This window comes from Cyprinus carpio, chromosome B17 (assembly GCF_018340385.1).
Source record: "Cyprinus carpio isolate SPL01 chromosome B17, ASM1834038v1, whole genome shotgun sequence".
Taxonomy (NCBI): Eukaryota; Metazoa; Chordata; class Actinopteri; order Cypriniformes; family Cyprinidae; genus Cyprinus; species Cyprinus carpio.
Window position 1 is genome coordinate 954,556 of NC_056613.1, and position 26,632 is coordinate 981,187.

General features: G+C 32.5%; 1 protein-coding gene and 1 long non-coding RNA gene across 2 annotated transcripts in view; both read right to left on the reverse strand.

Annotated features, from left to right (window-relative positions):
• Positions 1 to 26,632, reverse strand: part of LOC109084950 (1-phosphatidylinositol 4,5-bisphosphate phosphodiesterase beta-4-like) — a 347,521-nt gene that overhangs the window by 38,414 nt on the left and 282,475 nt on the right.
• LOC122140268 lies at positions 1,249 to 7,881 on the reverse strand. The gene is made up of 4 exons (XR_006156942.1): positions 7,774 to 7,881; positions 3,836 to 3,924; positions 2,117 to 2,197; positions 1,249 to 1,281 (listed from the first exon to the last, which is right to left on the reverse strand). It is a non-coding gene; the product is annotated as an uncharacterized LOC122140268 (long non-coding RNA).

Here is a 26,632-nt window from a genome sequence, read left to right on the forward strand (position 1 = left end):
AAAAAAGTAGAACATTTATATATTAAAAAAAGAGCCTGACTGAAGATTCAACCATTATATATTTATATATAACAAATTTTTATTATATTTATAATGATGAATTAATATGCTTTTTATACTTGATTATTTACATTTATAAAATGTTATATTAATATTTTGATTTATTTTATATATTATTTCTATAGAAGTAAAATTTATTTTTATAGATCATTTTATTTATATATAAAATAAAATATGTAGGAAAAAATAAATCTAATGAAATCGGTTTAAAAAATATTCAAAATATTTCTATAATATAGCAGAATTTTATTATATTTAGAATTTATGTACTTTTCATATTTTACGTATTACATACATTATATTAATAGTATTTATCTATAAAATGTCAGATTGATATTTTGTTATATTTTATATGTATATAAACAAATAATTTAACAGATTTTTATTTTATATATAAAATAAAAATATATATTTAATATAATAAAATGTGTTAAAAACTTTAAAAAATAGTTTTTTTTTTCAATAAAAAATGTACATAATTATTAACATTAATACATACGTATATATGTTTTTACACAATTTGTAAAGTAAATATATTTCACATTATTTTTTATACCAGATATCATGTTAGAATGTGACAGTCCAGGAAAAACACCACATTTTTTAATTAAATCTAAAATCAGGGCCAAATGTGGCTGAAGACATTTGAACATGTTTAACAGAATCCAAAATAATTACTACCATCCATAATCTTTTATTTCCCGCTCATGATGTACCTTAGCAGTGCTGCTGTTTTGTGTGACAAGTACATGAAGCTCAGGTTAACGAGGTCCGTGCCGCTGCATATGCAGATGATTCTGTCCTCCAGGTTACTCCTCCACATTTCCCGCGGCCTCCAGCGCCGAGAGGATCTTTTGAGTCCTACAGAAAGTTCACGAACACAAAATGAACAAATCACCATTAGCTCTCAAATCACGACACAACCTCATCAAAATACACATTTATAACATGCTGACAGTCTATAAATGAATGAAAAACATTCAAAAACAAATGAAACAATATATTTAAATGCATTTAAATTGAATCAGTTTCAGGACTGTTATTAAGTTACAGACCTTTTTTTCTTTAGAATAAAGTGCAGTGATGAATCATTTACAATAAAACTAGGAAGATGAATTACGAAAGTAAATAGAGTTTCAATTTAAAATTAGTACCTTTACCACACTCACATCTCTAACTCTTATGATAATGAAAAACTAAAACTCTAAAAACTTGACCCTCCTAAGAAACAAATATGAAACAAATCACAATTCCATAAGCAAGATTTGATCACAATCCCTTGCGCTACAGAGGACGAGTTTGCTTTTTGAATGCATGAGTCTACAATATGTAATTTTAATATGTTATTAAATGAAGTAAATCATTAAAAAAGTGCTTTATTTCAGCCAACATTTTTCATTTTCATTTAGTTTAACTTGATGTGCTAAAATAAAAAAAATAAAAAAAAATGTGTAAAAAAAAGGTAAATAAAATAAACTTTAACTGAAAAAAAAACATAAAAAACAAAATATATATATATTTTTTTATTTGTTTCAGCTATTTGTCAATGCAACATTTCTCATTTTTATTTAGTTTAACGTGTTAAAATAGCAAAATAAATAAAACAAAAGTAAAAAATAAATAACTCAATTAAATATGACAAATATACCAATGTAAACCAATTAAACACTATACTATTACATTAATAACAGTATTTTACATGGTTTATGAATGTAATACTAAAATGAGATTTACGATGCACCATAAAACAAGTTCACCAAATAAGCCGGGTTTATGATTTATTGTTAGTTGATTTGGTTCAAAATAAGTCAGACTAACTGAAACAAGCCTGACTTATGTGGAAAACTTGTTTTATGAAACAGGCCCCAGTGTGTGTGTGTGTGTGTGTTTTAATTCTCAAAAATGCGATCTTGACCTGGTGTGGCTTGTTTTCTGGAAATACGGGATTTTCACATCACCACTGAAGTACATACTTTTAATGTATTTAATGATAAATTGAGACACAACCATGAACTGCCAGAAACCAGAATGCATTACATTCTCACACAGTTTCTACCTTTCCCTCGCTTTTCCACGTCAGGAAGAATCCAAAAGCATCCACTTTGAAAAAACAGTTCGATTCGAAGACAAACGGATCCTGAAACAAAGCAGAAATAAACACTGAGCTTCCTCTGAAACGTGTTTGTTGTTAGTACATCGCAACTTTATTAGACCGCGATGCGTGTGTGGCGAACATTCACAAAACTACAGCTCTATAAAGGGTTTCAGTACACTGAGAAACTTTCTGTCAATTAGGAAAGCAGAAATTAATTTTCTATTTGTCTTCTGCTGAATTAACTCTCCCTGCTGCATCTTGGGAAAAAATAAACAGAGTAAAATAAACCACCTTCATAAAGTCAACACAATCAGCATTCCATCCCCATCCTTTTGCATTCGAGAGATAATGCCAAAGATATAATGATAACAAACAAATGAAGCTGAATTTCATTTCGTAAGGACAGAGAGAGGGACCTCCGAGTGCTCTCGGAGCCTCATGGGAAATCTGTACGCTGATTTAACAGCTCAGATCCAGTCTCTGACACGTCGTTCATGAGAATACATCCTTCCAGAAAACTTTTATTCCAAGATAAACTTTCTCCAGGCTGAGAGAACGCTCCCACGGGACGAGTGTCTTTGAGAACACAGATGTTCACAGTGTCCTCTGCGATTAAAGCCGGCCGGCGTCCAGGAGCCACGTCGTAAAAACATGCCTAGGTCTCAGGAAAAAAACAACAACAACAAAAACTCTTAATTTAACGCGGTTTAATTACGCACCTTTTACACCATTAGAGTGGAGAATATAAGAAATAAAGCTAAATTTTGTATGAGTTTAATTTTTCCTAAAAATATAATATAAAATAAAAAAAATAATATAGTATAAAGAAAAGAAAAATATAAAAAATAAAAATATTTATGCATTTAATTTTCCTAAAAATATAATACAAAATAAAAATAATAATATAGTATAAAGAAAATAAAAATATAAAAAATAAAAATAATATAAATACACCATGATGATTACTTTTTTAAAATAAAACAAATTTCCCATTAGAGTGGAGAATATGAGAATAAAACTTCATTTTATTCGTTTAATTTTCCTAAAAATATATTATAAAATAAAAATAATAAAAAAATAAAAATATTTTTAAAAATTATAATATAAATAAGACGCCCCTGATGATACTTTTTTTATTTAAAATATATTTTGAGAATAAAACTTCATTTAATATAAAAATATATATTTAAAAAAATTATAAATACAATTTAATATACATAAATGAAATCATAAAATTTTTTCACAAATTACTAATATTCTCCTAAAACTATTTAATATAAAAATATTATATACAATAATAATTACATACAATATAATATAAATAAAAATTAAATTAATTATATACAACTACTATATATATATATATATATAATATATGATATATATATATATATATAGATATATATATATATATATATATATATATATTCTCTTAAATATACAATATGAAAATACTTTATATATAAAATATAGCATACAAATTTAAATTATATAATTACTGTAAATATTGTATTAAAACTGTACTTTTTAAAATAATTTTTACATAAATTAAATGATTTATGTGTACCATGGTAAACCATGTGCACTATGTACTGTGTGTGTTAATGATTTACCACAGTACACATAAACACATGTTTTTCAGTAAACACCAAAGTCAAGGAATCAGAGAAATATTCATACCTCATCAAATCTGTCAAAATATGCTCCTTCCTGCATGAAATGAGGAACAGGCCACAGCCAGTTGAACTCGTATGGTTTCGCCATCTGACCTACAGGACGGAAAAACACACACAAGCATCCAGAGCGAGAGAATGAGTGTGTGAATCTGAGATCAAGCTCAGGGTTTTAATCATCTCAGTCCTGCATGGGAGGTCCATCGAACAAAACAGGCCTTTGCCAACACAGGACGTGCATTAGGTTTCTACAAGATCTCAGCATTACTGTTATTATTATTGCTTGTTGCAGCAAATCGATTTAATTTTGCACCTTTAAGGAGATTCAGTATTTTGTGTGTAGATGTTCCTCAATATAAAAACAGCCTAACAAATGATCCATGACACGCAAAATCGACAGTAACAACAGAAACATACAAGTTATCTGCTTACTAACCTATAGCCACACATGTCTGCAAAAAAAAAAAAAAAATAATATTCATGGAAAAACATACAGAAGGATATTAAGATGTAAACATGTTAACTGTGGCTCATGATCTAAATGCAATGTTCAAACAACACAAGAAAGATGACAAATTTACACTGTAAAATATGATTTTTTTTAGGTTAAAAAGTATTAGAGTATGTCTTACAAGAGCCTAGTATTGCAGTCTTTCGTCTTCAAAATTGCACGTTTAATTCATTATTATTTGCCATTTCTTTAAAGTTATTTGTGAGTTTTACACACACTTTGAAAACTGTTTCTACACAATTTTTTACTGTGTATTATTTAAAAAAATAACTTAAAAAACTTTGTAAACCACCAAACATGTAAAAAACAACAACAAAATCACAACACAAATTCATAACTCATAATCACATCAAAACGCACCATTAAAACACATGAATTAAAACTTTAGACATAATGATTACACAAAGCAGTGTTTCTGAGCTCATTAAAAGGCTGAATTGAACTGCAAAAAAATATTTATGTATTTATGTTTAAATAAAACCCACACAAACAAAAAACTAGTAACCACATAAAAACACATATCAAATGCAAATGCAAATCAAATACATTACTCTCTAAATGAGCATTTTATATAAACGTGACACCGGGGCAAGTTGTCACATACAATTTTAAATGCTGCACATTTATTAAAACTGATAACTACAATATGAAAAAAAACGTTGCTTGATATTTTAGATTACACCTTCTTACACGTTTGCTCTTTTTACATTGACTATCCCTTTAAATAGACTGAAACGTTAAGAAAAAAACACAATAAATAAATAAACAACATTTCTGAATGATGCAGTGCTAAATGACATATTTATTACAGTACATAAACTATTAAGTATATTTTCTACCTTATTCTGTGCAGAAAATTGAAATAATTGTTTGCAGTATATAAAACAATCATAAAATTGCCTTGAATTATCGAATCGAATTTAATTGTGAATCGAATCGTTCTAAATTTGCAAAAATCGTTCTTGAATCGAATCGAAAACCTATGAATCGTGAATCGAATCGAATCGAATCGCTGTCTACCCAAAGATTCACAGCTCTACTTTTAAAATAAAAGTCTCGCATCAGAAGAACACTGAGAATTATTATTTATTTATTTATTTTTTGTTGTTGTTGTTGATGTCATTTCATTTCGTACACTCTGCGACCCACTTAAATCATTGTGTCCAAAACCAAAAGTGATTAACTGTTTTGAAGCGCTCCAATCGGATCACGTGTCGCCAATCATTTGATTCAGATCGAGGCTTTAAATCGCGTATCGTGATTTAATTATTTGATTCGGACTGGGACTTCGGTGTAGGCTCGTGAATAATTTTTCAGATTGGGACTTCGGAGCGTGGAACACGAATCATTTGATTTAGATCGGAATTTCGGAGCGGGTTCGCAAACTGAATGAATCAAATGAGCTGTGCTCCGAAGCTCCGATCTGAATCAAATGATTCACGATCCGCACTCCGAAGTCCCGAGCTGCGTCCGAAAGCTCTAAAAGCTCTGACTAACTTTTTGCACTTCTGATGTTCTGTATTTCTAGCGAGAAATTAGTATTACAGTAATTAAATATTCGTTTAGTTATCGCCAAACTCGTTCTAATTTGTTGTAGATCAATAAACTGTTACGTTGCCTCAGAAGTCTGTCCGAAATAAGCTTCATAAGGTGTCTTCGTGCTAAAACGCTGCCTGTAAGGTCAGCTGCTTGAGTTTTCAGATGCAGCTCCGATCTGAATAATGATTCACTTAACTTAGATTGGAGCTTTGGAGCGGGTTCGTGAATCTTTTGATTCAGACAGGAGCTTCGGATAGCGGATCGCGAATTATTTGATTCGGATCGGAGCTTCGAAAAAGTGCGGATCGTGAATCATTTGATTCAGATCGGAGCTTAGAAAAAGTGCGGATCGCGAATCTTTTGATTCAGACAGGAGCTTCGGATAGCGGATCGCGAATCATTTGATTCGGATCGGAGCTTCGAAAAAGTGCGGATCGCGAATCATTTGATTCGGATCGGAGCTTCGGATAGCGGATTGCGAATTATTTGATTCGGATCGGAGCTTCGAAAAAGTGCGGATCGCGAATCACTTGATTCAGATCGGAGCTTCGAAAAAGTGCGGATCATTTGATTCAGACAGGAGCTTCGGATAGCGGATCGCGAATCATTTGATTCGGATCGGAGCTTCGACAAAGTGCGGATCGCGAATCACTTGATTTGGATCGGAGCTTCGAAGAGCGGATCGCGAATCACTTGATTTGGATCGGAGCTTCGAAAAAGGTGCGGATCGCGAATCATTGCATTATTCGGATCGGAGCTTCGGAGAGTCGAATCGCGAATCATTTGATTCGGATCGGATCTAAAAAAAACTGATCACAAATAATTTCAAAACGAAGATAGGAACAAAAAAGGACGGACAAATCATTTGATTCAAATCGGAGCTTCGAAAAAGTGCGGATCGCGAATCACTTGATTCAGATCGGAGCTTCGGAGAGCTGATCGCGAATCATTTGATTCAGATCGGAGCTTCGAAAAAGTGCGGATCATTTGATTCAGATCGGAGCTTCGGAGAAGGTTCGCGAATCATTTGATTCAGATCAGAGCTTCGAAAAAGTGAAGATCGCGAATCATTTGATTCACATCGGAGCTTCGGAGCAGGTTCGCGAATCATTTTACTACTTCTTGTCTTGTTCTTGTGTTATTATTTAATTTTATGTTTTTAAATAGTACAAAACCTTCCCCATTAATGCAGGACAGTTCTAAAAACAAAGAAAGAAGAAAGAAAGTGTACACAAACACAAATCCCTTAAGTAAATTAACAATGGTTTTACTATAGCATATGCATATATATATATATATATATATATATATATTATATAATATTAATATATATATATATATATATATATATATATATATATTATATATATTATAGAACAAACAGTTTTACTACAAATACCTTTTCTCTTTTGAGTAAAACCTATAGGTAACTTTTCGTTAGAGGGACGTGTTGCCACAGCTTAAACAAAAAACAAACGCCAAGGGAAGTTGATCAGTTTAAACCACATTGGATGAATACAGAGATGCACATAAAAGTCGGACATCGCTTATGATTTCATGTCCCTATCAATATCCAGCGACTACTAAATATCCCTAGCAACAATTTTTCGCCTAAAATAAAAAAATCAAACACTTATACCAACTTATAATATTCTGAATCTGATGAATGAAAACAGCTGACCACTAAAAAAAAGTGCAGGGGGGGGGGGGATCCCACAACTCGGTGACTGATCAGTTTGTGATTGATTGACAGACGGATGAGTGTCCGAGTCTTCGAATTTGGCTGTGATAACCCGCGTTAATATCAACACAAGCGGACATTTAACTACTAATGCCTCGCTGTTAAAGTTTACTTCATTTAATGTGGTAAAAGTAGAGTTTCTGTGTCGACTCACCCGCAGATCTGCAGCTCCGCTCGGATTGAGTTTCCCTTTAACGCCTGATGAGAACATTAAAACATTTCAGACGACTAAACAGCGACACCCGCAGGCCGCCGTCGGCATTACAGCGCGAAAACTGGCCGTGAAAATATTACATTAATTATGATTTTCTCTTTATATTCCTGAAATATCACCTAGCCTAAGATTTTGATTTGTTTTGCTGTAGGCCTTTATAAGCGTTTTTTATTTTATTTTTTCTGAGGCCTAACTAATCTCAGACAGAAGCAATGGATAATAATACCTATTTTTTTTATGCTTGCCTACTTTGTCCTATAACAGATGCGTTTTTTTCATCAATAGTAGCCTCTCTGTCTGATAACCCATGTTTTGATAGGTTTGAGGGATTATTAAAATACTTCAAAGGGAAAATAATAGAAACCTTATGAAGTCAGTCTCAACAGAACATTAAAATGATTGAATTTAGAGGTTAGAAATATCATAAAAGTGTAATATTTTTGATTTGTTAAGCATTAATCTGTCAGGGGTTATCATATGCACCACAAACGACGGTATCTACTGTAAAATACATCTAAAAGCTTACTGTACTTTTCATTTCACACTGTGAAAGTTTAGGGGGAAAGGGAGCAAATGATTAATATTGTTCAAAGCCTAAATTTCACAAGAACAATTTTATTAAAACCAATGCACAACACGAGCACAACTTACATTCAACAGTATTTGTCTTGCAAAGATCTTGATATTTGTGATACTAATAACAGGAGTGGATCAAATCAAATGTCTTTAAATGTCAAATCTGGATCTTTTCTGTCAACAAAAACAAATAGAAGTCGAAAGTGGCATTCGGTAGCATACATATTCTGATATGTCATATCGATCTAATTCTGTAGCTAGTAGTATAAATATCTTAAAAGTGCGCTTACGGTTTATACAAAAATGAGCTCTATTCATCAACACTTTTTACATTCCACATCTAACACAGATTCAACATTCAAAGGCACAGGACTTCACTTCAAAACCATCGAAAATAATCAGAGAAGTAATTCAAGTAATCTTACATTGCGGAAAGATTTTGGTCGAAAGGAAACGATGGCACAGAATTGTAAAAAATCAATACAATACTTTCAGAAGTGAATGATTTTACATGGAAACTAGTGATTATGGGGAAATTAAGAGCAAATGATAAACTCTCTGCAGCTGCTTCCCAGTGACGCCACTGAAATTATCCAGAAAATCATAAAACCACTAGTTCAGTCGACTAATGCAAGGTTTCAACATTTGTGGTTTATGAAGGTTTTTCTGTCACATGCATTGAAAAGGAAAAAAAAAAGGTTGAAAGAAACATATTTTGGGCAGATAATGTCAAACAAGATCGGATATTGAGCATAAATATCAAAACCTTGCAAATATACAGAAAACCAATGTCAAACTTAACTTTAAATGCATCACTAACCCAACCGGAGTAGATTAAAAAAGTAAAAATCGTTAAATTAAAAATAGCAGTAGCAAGTAGAAATAACAGCTGATCTAAGTGCTGAATGACATCACTAAGTATAGACGCATGGCATAAAGTAGAAAAGAATTAACAATCAAATTCCACTTGGCATACAAATCCTTAAACATATCCTACATCCAAAAAGGAAAAAAACATAATTGTAAAAAGGAAATATTACATGCTGACTTGTGTAGAAAGATTGCATAATGATGATTATACCTCGGGACATCCAAAGTGCATATCCTTTTTTTTTTTTTTTTTCTTCTTCGTCTGCATTACTAATCTTATTTATAACTGAGGTGAATCTCACAAATATGGAAGTCCATTTCCGCCATGGGATGAAGAATGAAAGAAAGGTAATTGCTACTTTTTCCTCTCAAAATTCAGAAATTCTGAGAATAATCTGAGATATAAACTCAGAATTCCGAGATAAAAATTCAACATTCCGAGATATAACCTTTGAACTGCAAGATATAAACTCAGAATTCTGAGATAAAAACATGCAATTCTGAATAATAATAATAATAATAATAATAATAATAGAATTGCAAGATAAAAATTCACAATTAATTTTAATACATAGTGAATAAAAATAAATAAATAAAACACAAATACAAAAATGTAAACTCACAATTCAGAGAAAAAAGGTCAGAGGTGCAAGACGAATGCAGAATTGATTGATGTAAACTCAGAATTGCAAGAAAAAAGTCGGATTCTAATTTCATATATCTTTTTTTTAATTCTGTTTAATTCTATATATTGCAATTCTGATTTCATATCTCAAAATTCTTTCAGAAGTTTTCAGAATTTGGCAAAAGTCTCAATTGCGAGAGAAACATTGCAATTATTCTTTCTTATTCTATGGCAAAAACAAACTTGCACAAACAAAATCATGTTCGGGTCATATTTTCCCCAGAAACAGAAATAAAAAAGTTGCATATTGCAAATAAATATAAAAATAAAGCATATTTTAAGATCATCATGATTTTTTGTAACATTTTAATGACACATTGTCATTACTCTACTGCAAATAATAATGAATAACATGTGCATCATGATGTTGTTCTGCCTTTTAATTTATTCTGATCAAGCACTATTACAGTAAAGTACAATGCCTAACGGTCATACTGTCTGATTTTGGGGTGAAATGTGAGCTGGACATGTTTTCATGAGATTCACTCAGTCATTAAAGCGACCTCTTGATGCTAACTGGAAAATTCTGACTGTTATATTAAACGAAAGAATTAAACGAGTTTCATAAAACCTCCTAAACAGAAACCGGGACGAATTGAAACGGTCCCTCAATACAGCAAATAAAACACTGTATGCAAATATATATTTTTAAATGACCTAAAGGCGTCTGTTATGGGTTTGAAAATAAATAAAGCTTATAAACTTGAAACACACACTCTTCACAAATTGATAATAGTTCATCACATTTACAACACGAGCTATACTGCTGACATTTACAGATGTGTAGAAGCACAAACGGCCGGCGGACTGTAAGCATGCATCCCTGAAACTGCTCCAGGTCAGTGTGGGACAGACCAGTCTGTTTCTAATGTACATCAGGACAGTCGTTTACAACCAAACCAACAGCAGCAAGAAGAAGATGAATCAAGAGTCATCATCCGTTTCAGTGCAAATAAACCAGGAACCGTTCAGACTCTCACGCCCGGAAGAGTGAATCTCACAAAGCCTGGCGAGAAATCAACCCACGAATCACAAAAAAAACTGAATTAAAATACATCATTAAAAATAAATAAATAAATAAATAAATAATAATTATATATATATATATATATATCTATATTATATAATATATATCTATATGATATATATATATATATATATAATATATATAAATACATATTTATTAGGGGTGCGAACCTTATGGTTAATTACAATTTTAAAATGTCATTTAAAAAATAATTAAATAATAATAATAATAATAAAAAAATGATGCATGAAACTTGGCTAACATTATTAGAGGAATTCATGTAAATAAAAATGAAACATAGATAATAAATGTGGAAATGTCTATAAAAAAGGTAAATTAACTGATTAACTGTAACCAGTTAAAAAATGGTCCTGAAAAAAATATTTTGATAAATGGAAATACAAAAACAGTTTTTGGTGGAAAATTGTATTTATTTATTTATTTAATAGGAAAAAAAATCATTTATATTTTGCTGAATAAAAACAATAAAAAGACCAATTTTATGGGTAAAAACATAGTTAGTTACAATTTAAAAATCAACTTATCTTATATATTTTTTTTATTTAAGCAAAATATATTTTGAGGGTGAAATAAACCCAGATTTCAAAAAAAACAAAAAAAAACAATAAAACAAAAACAAACGGCTTTCAAACAAATCAAACAAATAATAAATATACTGTGAAATAAATAATGTTTAACATACAAGAATTTATACGAATTACCTATTTTAGAGGTGAAATATGGTTAATTACAATTTAAGAATGCAAGAATTTTAAAGGCCCTAAGACTAAGACCTTTTCTTGGAGCAAAATATATATATATATATTTTTAGGTAAAATACGAAAAAAAAAATATATAAAAAAACAATATTATTATAGGACTTCATATAAATAAAAACAAAACATAAATAATAATAATAATAATAATAATAAATGTGGAAAAGTATAGAAAGTGTTCTATAGTATTCTATAGAATAGTATTGGCCTACTATTGGTGTGTGTATATATATATATATAGCTTAAAATAAATAAATAAACAAAATAATTCCCTATCTTTAAGTTTACAATTAAGAATGCCAAAATCTCAATGGGCCCGAAAAAAAAACAGATAGATATTTTTTTCTAAGCAAAATATATTTTCCGGGTGAAATAATCCCAGATTGTTGTTTTGGGTTGACTTGAGCAGGGCGTTTTTTGTGAGATTCATCCATTAAAGAGAATTGATGGCTACAGTATCTCCATGCAGTGTCATGACCTGTGTTCTCTTCCATTAAAACACTGTTCACTCGTTATCATCAGAAGCACATCAACAGAATGTGAATCTTAGTGTGTATCCAGTCAGGAAGAAAACAAAAACTTAAACAAATGCCTAACTCCCAGCGTGACATGAAGCCGTGTGTCTGATGCCACACAAACCCTCCTTCGTCTGCTGGAGTAAACGCAAGCCTTAAAAATGTCTAGTTTGGAATGAAGGAACGTAAAAGTGGAGTGGGAAGAGATCCTGAAGGCTTTCCAACATCAGTCTTTCTTCTCCTCCTCCATGTCGTCTTCAGACTGTGCGCCTTTCTGCATGAAGTTTCTCCAGCGTGGAGGAGGAAGAGGGAAGAACCTCCGGCTCTCCGTCCTCAGTCTTTCTCTTGGTGCTTTTCCTGCACAAACTCCTGGATCTCCAGAGGAAGCCGCCGGAATTTGTCCTGGTATTCCTGATCCAGGTCGTTCTGGAGCTGCCAACACAGGTCAGAATATTCAGTGCATGTTATTCTTAAAAAAATAAAAGTCAAAATCACATCAAGACTGCCATCAATACTTTTGTGTACTATGAAAACAAAACAATCTTCTACATCCAAAATGAGCATTTATTGAAACAACCGCAAAAAAAAGATTTATTTCAAAACATCCGACAGATTTCACTTTACCGGCCACATTTACACATTAATGTTTGGAAACGTTATCTGTCCAGTCACAGTGAAGTAATAAGGAGGGTTAACTAAGAATAAGACATGTTAGAAAAGTGCATGAAAAAAGAAAGGTGGAAAATCTTCCGGAAAAAAATTAATTTGAACCGTTTTTTTGTGCAAAAAGCCTCGACTAACATTATTAGAGGACTTCTAAGGGAAGAAAAATGAAACATAATTAATGTGGAAAAGTCTATAAAAAAGCAAATAACAGCCTGTTTAAGAGTCAGAGAGAGAGAGAGAGAGAGAGTGGTATATGGTCCTGAAAATATAAAATATATATGTATATATATATATATATATATCTATATATATATATATATATATATATATCTATATATATATATATATATATATATTATATATATATATATATATATAAATTATTATAAATGTAAAATAAATTTGATGCAAAAAAAAAAAAAAACTTGACTAATATTATGAGAGGACTTCAAGAAAAAAAATAAAAGTGGTAAAAGTCTATAAAAACAAACAAACAAACAAACAAAAATAACATTCTGATTAATAATTGTAATAATTGAGTCAGAGAGAGAGGGTGGAAAATGCTTCCAAAAAATGAATTAATAAATTTGATAAATTTTAATGTAATTTAATAACAAACCTAAATATATCATAAATACATTTATCATAATTTTCAAAATAAATTCAGTGGAAAAACCCTCAACTAATACAATAAAAAGAATAAAAAAAAAAAAAAAACAAAAATAAATAAAAAAAGAAAGAAAAAAGCAAATAAAAAATGCAAAAAACAAACAATTCAAATAAAAGAATGGCCAAAAGGATGGCAAATGGTCCTGAAAAAAAGATAAATTAAAAAATATATATAAAAAAATACATTTAAATTTATTATAAATTTAAAATAAATTTGATGCTAAAAACTTGACTGACATTATGAGAGGACTTTAAGAATTTTTTTTTAAGTGGTTAAAGTCTATGAAAAACAAACAAACAACAACAACAACAAAAAAAAAGATTTACCAATCTGTTTAATAATTGTAATAATTGAGTCAAAGAGAGAGGGTGGAAAATGATCCCAAAAAATTAATTAATAAATTTGATAACAATAACAAACCTAAATATATCATTAATACATTTATCACAATTTTCAAAATAAATTCAGTGCAAAAACCGTCACTAACATTATTGATGGACTTCAAGAAAAAAAGAAACATGAATAAATAATAAAATTTGGAAATGTCAAAGAAAAAGCAAATAACAGCCTGTTTAATTGTACGAATCAGAGAGCGGGTGGAAAAACACCTTGAAAAAATAATTTGATAATTATAGGTATACTTTCATAATAAATCTAAAAGTATTATACTTTTAAAACAAATCTAATGATTACATTAAAAAATAAAATTGGTGCAAAAAACAAACAAAAAAATAGACTGACATTACTAGAGGACTTCAGGAAAAAAACATGAGATTGAAAGAACAAAATACTACTATAATAATAAAACCCATCATTGTGAAAGTGCACTAATGGTCATGCAGCATTTCTACTCTCATAAAGTGCAAATGTGGTGCGGTTCGGTGGGTGATTGTGTGTCTGTCTGACCGCAGGAGACCCTCAGAGTCGATGCATGAACACTAATGTGACACGGGACAGTATTGACAGATACAGATCAATATCCACTAATGCTGCGGCAGCGCTCAGGGATCACAAATCAACACATCAGTGCAGACATTTCACCATATCACTCCTGTTATGCACATAAAACACTGAATTCAGAGAAAAACTCTATATGCATAAAAGCACAACACTATATCATTCACAAGCTCAGGGCGTACAGAACAGGAGTCTTGACTTCACCCGATATGATTGGTCAGTTCTGATGAGTGACAGCTCACAGGCCAATCAAAACGCGGCAGTCTGTAGTGCCATTTAAAAGCACATTTTCTCTGTTTCTGTATTAGGATCCACACTAAAAATGTGCCAGATGATCACAGTGAACTTCTCCAGGAGAACAGCGGCTTCAAATTTAAAATACTCCTGACAGCTTATGAAATATTTCATGTGTTAAGTATTTAATATTTGAATGAACAGTCTGTCATCGTTCCCTCATGTTGTTATAAAACCTGCAGGACGTCTTTAACAGGACTTTCAATGATGACTGAATTTGTAAATTAACCCTATAAAGCTACTGTATCATATTTGATAAACAAGACCTTTAACTCAATCATCATTGGACTGCATTGCATTATAAGTTACGACCATTTAAATATCATCTAAGACATATTATTGGAGATATAGTGCAGGGATTGGCAAATTTTAGTGTGGCCCGCTGGATCATATTATACTGGGATGATAAATTTTAAAGTACCCCTATTATGGATTTTTGAAAATTACTTTTCATGCAGTGCATAACACAGCTTTAAGTGAATGAAAACATCCTGCAAAGTTTTAAATCTAAAAATAAGTGCACCGTGTATAATGTTACCGTCTCTCAAAAGAAAGAGTCGACTCTGAATCCTTTAAACGAGTCGTTTCTAAAACGAATCCCCAGCCGTTTCATGTTGACGATCTTTATTAAAGCATTAGCATATTGCTCACACAGACCCGGGAAAACTTGAAAATGCAAATTAATTCTTTGCCACTAGGTGCCCTTCTGGTCAGCATTGGTCAGCACTCATTTACACTAGATGAGTTCTGCTCCAATAACAATAACAGTGATAATAATCATCTGCTGTGTTCCAGATGAGGTGACAGACAGAAATCTGATCATTTTGGTACTTTTTTATTAGTTATTGCAGTTAAACACAGTAAACTCTTACCTTGGGTTTCTCATCTAATATCTGTTGCAGGATGCTCTTATGGGTTTCTACCAGCTTCTCGTGTCTTTTAGTCTGAGCGTCTTCCAGCTAGTGACAGAAAACACAAACAGTGTGAAGAGTCGTGTTTGTTCTGGTTTTGATGATGAGAGATGAGAAAGTGTTTTACCCTCTTGATGTGCTGCACCACCTCGTTCACATACGACCTGTTGATCTCCAGCTTCTCCCTGAAATCAGACGGAGACTCTTTAACAGTGTTTTATTGCCATCTAGAGGACAGTTTTATAAAGAATAATACAAATCTCTCTATTCCATTCCTTTAATTGCCTCCCAGAACATTAATAAAAAATAACCTGAAGAGGTTCACATTTAGTTATAACACTATCACTCTATATCAATATCTCTTTCTCTCTCTCTCTCTCTCTCTCTCTCTCTCTCTAAAGAGGTTCACATTTAGTTAGAAGATGATTATTTTATATTAATATATCATATAATATAATTTATTAATGTTTTTATAATATCCATACACATATACTGAAAATATTATTATAATATGCTGATTATTATTTAAAATTAGATCCAAATATATTACATAATTTATATTAGTTAATTTGTTGTTACATATAATATATTAATCATATATAATATTTATCAAGCACATATATATCGACTATTAAGTATATGAGATTATTAGTTATTAGAACATTTAGTTAGATGATTATTTTAATAAATTATATAGTATACATTTCATGTAATGTATTAATGTTTTTGTAATATTACACAAAGTATAGAGAAAATAACTATAATATTTAATATGTTTATTTTTATGTACACATTCACAGAAAATAAGAAAATAAATAAGAATAAAACCTTGACAGTGTCATTTCTAATAAAATTTAAATATATAAAATACTATATAATAATAATAATAATAATAAAAACTAAATAAAAATATATATTATATATATATATATATATATATATATATATATATATATATATATATATATATATATATATAATATATATATATATATATATATATATAAACACAACACACATGTAAAATTCTAATTTATATATATATTTTTTTTTTTAATATGGTTTAGAGGCCAAATATGCTTCAATATACTCATCTAAAACCAAAACATAATTTGGTACACAAGATAAGCATGTTGTCTTACTCTTCTGTCAGGTGTTTCTCCTTTGATTTGGCTTCATTGATCTTCTCTTGTCTCTTCTTGTCCATTTTCTTCTTCAGCTCTTTCTTTTCTCTGTAAACACAGACAGGACAGCGAGGGTGACTCGACATGACCTTATGAATTATTAAAGAAGCTGGTGATATTCATAACAGACTCACTTCTCACACAGCTCCTTGATTTTCTTCATTTGGTTGCTCTGACTCTCCTCAGCGATCGCCGTCAGCTTCTCGATCACCTGCAGACACAGCAGTTCACTTTCAGACCAATTCACCTGTCTTTCTGATGGATTCATTAAATAAAACAATGAAAAGGTTTTCTAAAGCTGGACATCAGAAATGCTTAAATAATTTAGATCTGATTTCTCACATTAAATAAGTCAAATACACACTCTCACAAATTACACACATCTCTATATTATTTGATAATTATTAATTATTAAATTATATATACAATACTATTTTTATTAATTTATAGATATATAGATATATAGATATATAGATAGATAGATAGATAGATAGATATATAGATAGATAGATAGATAGATAGATTACATTATTATCATTTATATTATATCTATTTTAATTACATAATATTTTCCCACACACTACATACAGATACACAATTAATATATTAATATCCGAATAATTAATATTATTTGTATTATAAATTAATATTATTATCAATTAATACTATTTTTGAAACAATAAACACACTTTCTGAATTATTTTACATACATTCATTACATTTCTGTATTGTTTTACATTTTCCGAATTTAATAAATAAAACACATTAAAAAATCATCAAAATTACTTTTTTTTTCAATTAAAAATTTAACTCTTTAAAACCGAGCAAACAGCCTGAGTACCATAGCAACACCCTAGAAATCACTTCAGGTAGCCCAGCAACCACATAGTAACATCCTAGCAACCACCCAAAGTACCCTAGCAGCACCTTAGCAATTACCCCAAGCACCCTAGTAACCACATAGAAACAGCCTACCAACTGACCTGGGTACCTTAGCAACCACATAGCAACACCTTAGCAACTACCCAGATTATCCTACCAACCAGATAGCAACACCTTAGCAACCACCCCGGGCACACTAGCAACCGCATAGCAACACCCTAGCAACCGACCTGGGTACCTTAGCAACAGCATAGCAACACCTTTGCAACTACCCAGAGTATCCTAGCAACTGCATAGCAACACCCTAGCAACCGCATATCAACACCGCATATCTATCTATAAAGAGCTAAAATCTATCTATCTATCTATCTATCTATCTATCTATCTATAAAGAGCTAAATCTATCTATCTATCTATCTATCTATCTATCTATCTATCTATCTATAAAGAGCTAAATCTATCTATCTATCTATCTATCTATCTATCTATCTATCTATCTATCTATCTGTCTATCTATCTATCTATCTATCTATCTATCTATCCTATCTATAAGAGAGCTAAATCTATCTATCTATCTATCTATCTATCTATCTATCTATCTATCTATCTATCTATCTATCTATCTATAAGAATCTGAGGACCTTAGCGTCTATCTATCTATCTATCTTTAAGATAAAAAAACAAATCTAAACATCAAACTATCTAAGACTCTATCTATCTATCAAACTTTAAGCTTTTAAAACTACTTTAAACTTCAAACTATTTCAGACTGAAAACGTCACAAAACTTTTTAAACCTAAACATTTTAAACTTAAACTTTTCAAACTTTTTCAAACTTTCTGGTCAGGCTTTCTCAAGCCAACTTAAAGTTTGTCTTGACAAACATTTTTATCTACTTATATTTACTCAATTTTTTTTCAATTAAAAATGTAACTCTTTAAAACTCTTGTTTTTTCAGCAGAATGTTTTTCTGGATTTGCATGTGTGATCGGACCTGTTTGATGTGCTCTTTCTTCAGATATTTCTCGCTGTAATACTGCTCCTGACGCAGATTGAGGAGCTGCTGCTGCTGCTGTTCTTTGAGTTCGGAGAGTTTCTGTCCGCTGTCCTGATCCAGATTGGCCAGTTCCTGCTCGAAGAACGAGGGTCCGTGTTCAGGACTGGACGACAAACACCTGACGAGACACACACAAAACAATTCAATCATATTTATACAGCTGAACTTAAACAAGAAGCTTTCGCTCTTATAAAGCATTCGCTACACCCCTTGCACTGCCAGTTTCAGTTGTTGCCATCAGGGTGATATTTTAGACAACCGAGCAATTAAACATGTTTAATATGTATGCAAATATATGTACATATGGGAATGTATATGTATATGTGACCCTGGAGCACAAAAGCAGTGTTAAGTCTCTGGGGTATATTTGTAGCAATAGCCAACAATACATAGTATGGGACAAAATTATTGATTTTTCTTTTATGTCAAAAATCATTAGGATATTAAGTAAAGAACATGTTCCATGAAGATATTTAGTACATTTCCTACCATAAGTATATTAAAACGTAATTTTTGATTAGTAATATGCATTGCTAAGGACTTCATTTGAACAACTTTAAAGATGATTTTCTCAATATTTAGATTTTTTTGCACCCTCAGATTCCAGATTTTCAAATAGTTAAATATTGTCCTCCTAACAAACCATACATCAATGGAAAGATTATTTATTCAGCTTTCAGATGATGTGCATTGGTTTTGTGGTGCAGGGTCACATATGCGCATGCTGAGTCTATTGTATTTTTATTTTTTTTTCTAAATGCTTTTAGCATTTTTTGGTCTTGTTATAATGTGTTGTGAAGCCAAAGACAAATTTTCACTTGTGGACAATAAAGGAAAGTAACAGCTGGTTCTCCTGACGTTCCTCCTCTCAAACCCACAGTGACTGGACCAGCGGACATACCTACCTCTTCTTACCGTCTCGTTTGGCAGACTTCAGCAGGACGGCCCGTTTGCGCAGGTAGTCGTGCTGGATCTCGTTGTATTTGGCCGTGTGCTCCTTGATCATCTCGGTGGTCTTCTTGTGGTGTTTCTTCACCAGGTCCTTCATCTCTTTATAGTGTCGTCTCTGCTCTCGGACGAAGCCCTTCTGCTGTTTGAGCTCCTCGACGGTTTGCGCCTCCATCTCTGAAACACAGGTTTCACGGACTGTAAAATTAGATTTTATAATATCACCATCACCTCCATATTTTATTAACCTTTTCTGAGGCTCATGTCGATGGATTTTCTGAAGCTGTACATCAGAAATGTTTCAATAATTTACAGTGCATTCAAAATGATTGAAACTCAACGGCTACCTAATAAAACACAACCTGTGGCTGTGTGTGTGTTTATTTCTCACGTAAAATAAGCAAAATACAGCTTCTCTGAAGATACAGTCATCATTTACATTGCACACTTGACTGGATTGTGCAATTTTTTTATTTGTTTCTGTATTTTTAGCATTTTAATATATTTTGATCTTATTTAAAATAACCTGTCATGGTTTGTTTATTCATTTTTTTTTTGTCTATGTCTACAGTAACATACATTTATTATATATAAACTACATACTTAATATATTAACATAATATAATATACCAATGTTATTTTTATATAACATTGTTACACACACACAAACACACACCTAACATATTAACATAAATAATATCAATAATTTGATATATACAATATAATATAATATAATGTATCTAAATTATATATATTAACATAATATAGCAATGTTATTTTTATATAATATTGCTATATATATATATATATATATATATATATATATATATATATGCCGCTTGATATATTACTCAAAATATTTTTGATTGTTAATTTAAAAAACAACAAACAAATAAACAAACAAATAATATTGTATATAATAACATTATTGTATATAATAATATAATATGAAACAAAATAATATTGTTTTATATACCATATCAAACAAAATTATATATTACACAATGCCATAATAAAATTAAATAAATAAATAAATAAATAAATAAAATAAAATAAAATAAAATAAAATAAAATAAAATAAAATAAAATAAAATAAAATAAAAAAAAATAAAATAAATAATAAAACTTTTTAAATAGCCTGCCATGGTTTGTTTTAGGCTCTTTTATGTGTATAGAAAATGCATTATAGTTCTGTATTCTTTTTGTATTTTAATTAATTTTAATTAACTATGCTGTCATAGTTTGTTTATTATATTATTTGTATTATTATTATATTCTATGTGTATAATTACAAAATTACAAAATTTAAAAAAGTAAAAAATAATAATAATACAATGCAATTTAATTAATAATATAAATTAAAATGATATATTACTACATATAAAAATAAAACGACAGAATAAATAAACCATGGCAAGTTATTTCAAATTGTGATGTTACTGAATTAAAACTCTTTGAAAGTTTGGAGCAATAAAAAGCCACTGGATCTGTTTAACAGTGGGTTACTGACCGGTGAGGACGCTCTGAATCAGATCTTCAGTCTTTGCCGCTGGTTTGGTTGAGCCTGAATCATAACAGGATAAAATCTCATCAGAGAAGATTCATGCATATGCAGTAATCCTCATCAGCAGGTTTGGATTAGCAGTGGATTGGTATGGGTTTATATCCCGGTATCAGCTGTGTGAAGCTCTGACCTGTGGACTGCGGCTGTGGGCTGATCTGGGACGCGGGTTTCGGAGCGGCGCTGGGCGTGTGACTCAATCCGTTCTCAACCGGGACGGGTTTGGGCTCGCTTTTAACCTCCGAAGGGTTTTCAACACCAGGATCCACCTGGAGAACAACACACTTCATCATCAAAACCTCCGATACTGTTCAGCTTCACAGAGACAGACCGTTACTGCATGAAAACGACTAATTATTAACAAACGACTTCCGTTCACAGAGACAGTGATGTGAGTAAGAGCTTCAGATGACATTAGTGAAGTAATCAGCTGCTATCTGATGCTCATATTCATCTGAGACTCATTCAACGCCTGGAGATCTGTAGACTTCTCTACCATCCTTATGGTGCTTGTCCTTTCTCCTCTTCTCCCTCCTCTAGAGTGAGCGCCGCCAGCTGTTTGGACCTCTGCTCCATCAGGTTGACCGTATTGGGGGTGGGACAGAGCTGATGACATCTGATGGCAACGAAACACACACCGTTATTCCATGCCCTGCAAACACACTCTAGAGCACTTGCAAAAACATCAAGAAAGTCAAAAATGTTATATTTGATGTTATTTATGAAATACGTATTTCAGTTTTATTAACATTTTTAGCAGCTTTTGGTTGTAACAATAGACACTTGTTTTACTATTTCACCACATTTTGCAACTGTCAAACCTTTCAAAAAGCATTTACAAATAATCGAAACGAAATTCAGACAATATGGGCATTTTTATTTCATGTGGCTTGCATTTTTAGTTAACAATAATAACGTTTTCACAACTAAAAATAAAACCACTCCAAATAATAGTAAAAAAAAAAAAAAAAAAATATATATATAATCAGAATCAAATCAGCACTCATAAAGAGCGTTATATTGCCAGTATTCTTGCGCATACAAGGAATTTGTTTTAGTGAACATCAGCTGTCCAGTACCCAAAATACACAACAACCCAGTCCAAAAATAAAAAATAAAAACCCTTTGCAGATACATACGTGTTAGAAACAAGTGTGCTATAAATGATACTGTAATTGGATTGAGTAAGATGCAGGGAAGTACTAGAGAAAGGGGTAACCAAATAAATTAAGGATATTGCCCATTTTTTATTGTATAAGTGGGAACCTTTTAACTGTTCAATGAGGTAGATTGCCTGGGGAAAGAAACTGTTGCTTGTGCCTGACTGTCCTGGTATTTTGCGGCTCTGAAGCGCCAGGCTCAGATGGCAAAGAGTCTGCAAAGATGGGTAACTTGGGTGTGAGGGATCATAGTGATTAGAGCCCTTTTCCTCACTCTGGATGTATACAGTTCTTGAGGGTGGGCAGGGGAGTAAATATCCTTTCAGCAGTCCGAACCGTTCTCTGTAGTCATTCATGATTCTATTTGTAGCTCCAAACCAACACAGTTCATTGAAGTGCACAGGAGACTCATGACGGCTGAGTCGAACTGTTGTTCGAGCAGCTCCTGTTGGTGGTTAAACTCCCTCTCCAGAACTGGCGCAGGAAGTACAGGCCTCTTGGTGGGCCTTTTTAAACAATGGAGTCAATGTTTGATTGCGCCGCCTGAGAGATGGTGGTTGGAATCTGATATGACTCCACTGCAGGGCAAGTGGCTGTAATCATGATGGTGATGTGGAGTGCAGGGGGTTTCTTCTGATCCACGACATCTCCCACTGAGCGTGTTCAGCTCCAGGTTTTGTTTGAGACTGCACCAGCGCCAGCACCTCAACCGCTTGTCTGTAAGCAGAGCGTCCACACGTGCCGTCCGGATGAGACACACGTCTAGAGTTACAAAGGTGTCTTTTGATGTGGCAGATCGTTGGTGCCATTACAGCGAAAGAGCATCAAGAGAACACAAGTGGCAAAGGTGTTGGATGGAGCAGCTGTTGACATGAATTTCCCCATCTCCCTAGCTGCCTATCTGTCCCAGAAAGCCTGGTGAATCCGCTTACAGATTATTAGGACATGGGTCAGTTTGGTCTGAAGCTTTGGGATGATGGTGTTGAAACCGAACTGAAGTCCACAAACGGATCCTCACATAATCCCCCTTTTTTGTTCCAGTATGTTGCAGGATGCAATCCCATGTTGATTGCATCATCCCAGACTGTATTGCTCGTAATTTTAGTCAAACTGCAGGGGGTCCAGTAAGGGTCCAGTTGATGTCCTTCAGATAGCCAGAACCAGTTTTTTTATCAACGACTTCATGACGACAGATGTTAAGAGCAACAGGTCTGTAGTCGTTTAAGTCCCTGTAGATCTTGGGTTTCTTCTTTTGGAATGGGGATGATGGTGGAGCGTTTGAAACAGGAAGGCTACTTCACACCAACTCCAGAGATCTGTTTTGAAGATCTGTGAAAAGTATGGGGGCCAGCTTGGTCAGGCACGGTTTTCAAACAGGCTGGTGTAAACGGCCATCTGGGCCTGGTCTTTTTTTCTTTTTCTTTTTGCATATCTTCCTGAAGACCTGCGCGCACATCATCTTCACAGATTTGAAAGCAGGAGGTGTGGATAGGTGATTCAGGCGAGTGTTTAACTGTTGTGTTAGAGAGATTGGTCAGAATGGGTGTTGGGGGTTTCAAATCTCCAATAAAACTCATTCAGGTCGTTAACAAGTCGTTGATAGCCCTCAGTGCAGAGGTATGGTGTCTTGTAATAGTGAGTGGCTCTCAGTCCACTCCACACTGAAGTTGATTCGTTGGAAGTAAACTGTCTTCCAACTTTTTAAGCGTAGGCGAAACGGAAGAAGGAGGTGAGAATATAAGCCGCTCTAATCTCTTTGTTCAGTGGGTTTCCTCTCTGGCCTGTTGTACAGACTCTTGGTCCCCATTTCTGTAGGCATCCATCCCTCTTTGGCCTGACGAAGATGTCTGAGTTTTATTGCTGTAACACCATATTATCATTGTTTTTGACATGTTAAATAAGTCCTGGTAGGACATGTATATATCTCCAAAAACTAATATATGAGTTAACGGTTTTTTTTCCCCTCTGTGAGTTCGTCCAATGGTGGTAAGCAGCTTTCAAAAAACACTCCAATCAGTGAGGTCACAACAGCCTGGTAACATCCCTGAATCTGTTTACGTTGCCATCTCTTTAAGTCTTTACTCAGGTTTAGCAATTTAAGTTTTTTTCTAGCCGTGTAAGTTGTATAAGATGAAACCAGACAGTGATCTACGTTCCCCCCAAGCTGCCTCGTTGGAACAGAGTGATATGCATCTTTATGTGTGTGTACAGTGATACCATATTTACTGTCGTCTGATGGGACATGTAAGTTCTGTCTGTATTTTTTGGCAGGTTCACGGAATGAGTTGGCTTTAATTAAAGTACCCCAAGATGTGATTAAACAGTGTGTGTTTTTTCCTTTTGTTGGTTTCTGTCCCTCTGTAATCTTGTCGCGAGTTTCTGTAAGCCCACTGTACTTGCTCTTGCGGAAGGCGATATTGGCCACTCACCAGAATGAACGAGTGAAACGTACCGCGAGGTGCGGTAGGTGAGGCATACCTAACGTCCTCTGCAGTTAATTAAATGTTTCGGGAAGACGCGCTGTTCCACTTCAACAGCTAACCAAGTTACATCGGACACCACCGTTGCATCGAATGTAAAAGCCATGTCCCGCCGGCCGCGCGATGGCCCCGTTGACTTCTGGCGTCGCTCTCCGCTCTGAACAGCTGAAAATCCCGGCAGACTTGAGCGCACTGTCCCGGCGTATTGGCGTCATTGGCCAGGTTTCCGTGAAACACAGAGCAGCAGAGTGTGAGAAATCCTTATTTGTCCGAGAGGCCAGAAGAATTTCGCGTCGTTTTGTTGGGTAGAGAGCGGAGATTTGCCAGATGGATGCGTAGCAACCGGCGTTCGAATCCGCAGCTTCCCCGGAGTCGACCTAGCGCGCCAGCTCCGCTTCCATCCCCCCGTTGCCGCGTCCTGAAGCGGTTTGATCAGCGCCGCTGCTTACCGCCGACAACAACGTTCAGTAAAACGTTGAAATAATTGAATCCGGTAAGATCTTGTGGTGTATTTCTTCCCGAATGTTCGAGGCAGTTCTTCCCTGGTGAAACTGATCGTTGTTTGTCAAAACAAAAAACAGGAAAACGAGACCAAAACAGTACAACCACTGAGAGCCAAGCACTAAAGCAGCCGTCTGTCGGCGCCATCCGAGAGCCTATTGCTCGCCGTGTATATAGCTATATTATCTTATATATATATATCTAATATATATAATTATATATATATATATTATATAGATGTCTAGATATTAATTATTTTTTTATTTTATTTTATTATATGAATTTTAGCATTTAATTTAGTTTAACAACGCACAGTGTTCATTAACAATACACTTTTTTTTACAATTTTTTGCAACTGTTAATCATTTCAACCTTTAAAACATCCAATAAGAGCCATAATATTAAAAGCATTATATTTTCATTTTATATATGTCTTTAAATTAGCATTTTAGTTACATTATAACATTTTTTTTTTACTTTTTTTTCGACCTTAATAATAATAATAAAATAATAATAATAATAATAATACCTATATCAATATATAATAATAACATCCAAAATCTAATCGAACAAAGTTAAAAAATTAATATTTATTGCCTGCATATATTATTTCACAGCATTTTAATTTAGTTAACATTCACAGTTTTCTAGTAACAATAACTTTTTTCACAAATATTTTGGCAAGTTTAACATTTTAACCTTAAAAACATCCAAATCATTAGCTTAAAATCCAAGTAGAGCTAAAGATTAAATTGCTATGATATTTCATTTGTTTTGTACTTTAGCATTTTAGGTTAACAATAATAACTTTTTCCCATTTTTTTATCGACTTAACAATCTTTAAAAAAGATGCAAATAATAGTCAAATTAAAAAATAATATAGAATAATTTTTTGATGTTAAATATTATTGTAGCATTTAATATTTACAGTTAAACAAGTTGCTAAAGTTACAATACTTTTTCCCAAATATTTTGCAACTTTAAACCATTCAAAAACAGCCCAAATAATAGCCACTTAGAAATGAAAAGACATTAATTTGATTATTATATAATGACTTTAGAATTTAGTTAACAATTTA